The sequence below is a fragment of the Grammomys surdaster genome, unplaced genomic scaffold, assembly GCF_004785775.1.
Source record: "Grammomys surdaster isolate TR1022 unplaced genomic scaffold, NIH_TR_1.0 1026, whole genome shotgun sequence".
Classification (NCBI taxonomy): domain Eukaryota; kingdom Metazoa; phylum Chordata; class Mammalia; order Rodentia; family Muridae; genus Grammomys; species Grammomys surdaster.
The window spans coordinates 31,483-34,520 of record NW_021605445.1 but is presented as its reverse complement, the minus strand read 5'-3'; positions in this window follow the sequence as shown (position 1 = coordinate 34,520).

Sequence of the window (3,038 nt, the reverse complement as noted above, 5' to 3'; positions counted from 1 at the left end):
CATGAGGTAAACAGTTTGGGGGCTAGACAGCAGGATGGCAAACCAGTAGGTAGATGACCAAGAAAAAGCTTTGGTTTCCCAGTAGTTAACAATTTAGAACTAGGTTTGCCTATCTGAACTTTGTAGCCATGGGCAGATCATTTAACAATGATGCATCAATTGTAGCATGGCAATTGTGATACCAGAACATATTCCATAGTGCTAATGAAGACTGAATCATCTAACCATGCAGAACACAGTCCACCACTCAGTAAATGCTAAAAGAACGAGAGTTCTCGCTGTTATTTGTCAGGTGAAGACAAACTGACTTTGGTGAGGCTTCTCAGCAGTGCTGAGAAGATACTTGGTTTCTACCTCAGGAATGATGTGGAGATTAAGGGACTAGAACTGGCTTTCAGGATGGGGTAAAAAATTGGACCCAAGAGGCTAAATGAAGAAGCAAAGGGAGAGTCTCTTGGATCCAGACAATGGAAAATTTCTTAAAAAAGCAAAACCTTGTGTCTCAGTCAAACCCTCTCCTCAGAAAGCCTGAGTGGAACCAAGGTGACCACATCTTCATGGCCTTCTTAGGGTTTCTGTGTTTTCAAAGACACCAGGGTGGTCTTTGTCCCCACTGAGGAGAGGATAGTCATCTGCACCCTGGGATTTACCCCCTCACAGAGATTATTACATAGTAGTACCCCAACCATGTTGAACCAAAATGCCAAAGGCCCCCCACAAGCCAGCGGCCTGCAGAGCACCAGCAGCCATGGAGAGGTGGTGTGGGGAGCCATAGCTGACACTCCGAATTACAATCTAATAGCTTACCACGATTCCCTTGCACACAGCAGCAAAGGTTACCGTACAATTATGTGTTGCTACATACAAATGACAGAGCAGTTACGGTTACTTTACCAATTACAGGGAAATTGCTCCCACTCTGCAGAGACTGGCACTCTGAAAAGCTCTATCATTGCCACTGAGAGGGGACTGAAAATGCTGCCAGCTTTCTTCTTCTGTCAATGTCCTCTGGCTCTGGGACAGAACTACAAGACAGCCACTTGAGGAGCCCAGACTGAGAAGAGCTGGTAGAGGAGGCAGATCTGGGGAACTGTGGTGGTTCTCCTTTAATCCCTAAGAAGAACAGTTCTCTACATGTGGGTCGTGACCCCTTTGGGGGTCAAACACTCCTTTCATAGGGCCCACTTAAAACCATAGGTATATCAGATATTTACATTAGGATTCATAGCAGCAGCAAAATTACAGTTATGAAGTAGCAATGGAAATAATTTTATGGTTGGGAATCACCACAACATGAGGCAATGCATTAAAGGGTCACAATATTAGGGAGGTTGAGAACCACTGCCTTAGAATCACCTTCCATCCTCAGGTATAGGGATCAGCTCTCAAGAACCCAACCATCTTGAAGACTGTAAGGCAAGAGGTGGGTTGGCACCTGATCCTAATGCTGCCCACCCCAGCTGGCAGGACCCTGGCCTAAACCTTCCAGCTCCTTTCCTGCCACACAGAGAAGCTTTCCCTGCCCCACAGCTGCCCCACCTTTATCAGAACCCCAGTGAACCCAGAGTTCCAGGTTGGAACTAGGTCAGAGCTCAGTGTTCCAAAGGCAGTGCTAATGAGCTAGGGGTCAGCAGGTCCATCCCCCTGTGGGCCAATTAGCTGAGCTCTGGGACATAGTCAATACCATAGCCACAGGCCTCCCCTGTCACTCCAGGCATCCACTGCTTACAAACAGTCCACATTGGTCCAGAAACACAGGTCAGATGAGCCAGTGTGATGGATGGAGGCAGCTGGCTACTCTGACCATGGATGTACCTGCCATGCTGCTCTGGATCCCAGGAAGAAAAATGAAAGGCCAGACCTGGTTCTAAGCTTGCTCTGAGGGCAGCAAACAGAAGAGTCTTTACACACATAGCAGCAAAACAGCCCTTCTGACCTGGGTCAAGGAGAATTGCCCTGCCTCATATGAAGTTCTGAGCAACTCCACAGCATTCTCTTTCCCTGGGACACCACCCCTGTCCATTAAATAAAGGAGGAAAGCTGCCCAAACCCATCCTGTTGGTCCATCTGATTCTGTACTGGGGTCCCTTAGCCTAGTAGAGCTCATCACTTTGACCAAGAGGGAAAGAGGGCTTCTGGGTGAACAGTGCTATTGACAGATCTTCATTTATTAATTTGCTTTGGGATATTTATAAAGACCAAACATTAAGGAAAGTCCCAGGAACATAGAGATACAAGAGTCTCAGTTGATGGCCCCCAAATTGTCCTCCTCTTGTGGGAAACAGATCTAGGCTGTATTTAGACAAACAGTTGGTGACTTATTTCAAGTGTCCCTGGACAGAATGAAGGGCAGGGCCACCAGCTGCAGGAGAAAAAGCCAGAGACTTTGTGCAGAGATGACTTGGCCTTCACTTCATGTTTTTTGGCTTAGAACACAGTATACTACCAGAGAAGTACTTCTGTACTACTCCAGAGAAGAAAGTAAGATTCCAGGCTTAATCAACCCATTTTACAGGAAACAAAATCAAGACATGGCTATGGCTGCCCTAGTAACCTATTAAGCTACAGGGAAAACTGAAATTCAAATTTCCAGTCTAGAAAAAAACAAAACAAATAAATAACAGCAGCAACAACAACAAAAAAATCCTCACATCCATTTTGTTCCTAGGCAACAGCCTTAGAGTGGGTATCTTCCAGTCTTAGGTACAGCAGGCCCACCACTGAAGGTGGGTCTCTGCTGTCTGCCACTTCCAGAACCTAACAAAGCTTACTGAGACAGTCCCTGGCCAGTTATCAAATTTGGGATCTTCCTCTCATGTCCACATATGCCAAAGAATGTGGAAGTGGACGCTTTGTGAAGATATACAAGACAGAAGGAAAAGGAGAGAAATCTGTAAGCCACTGCTTAGGATGCTTAGGATGGAGCACCTTTGGAATTCCACATCCTCACAAGCCATAAACCTCTTTGCATTAATTACACCTACAGGAGGGCTCTCTCTCTCTCTCTCTCTCTCTCTCTCTCTCTCTCTCTCTCTCTC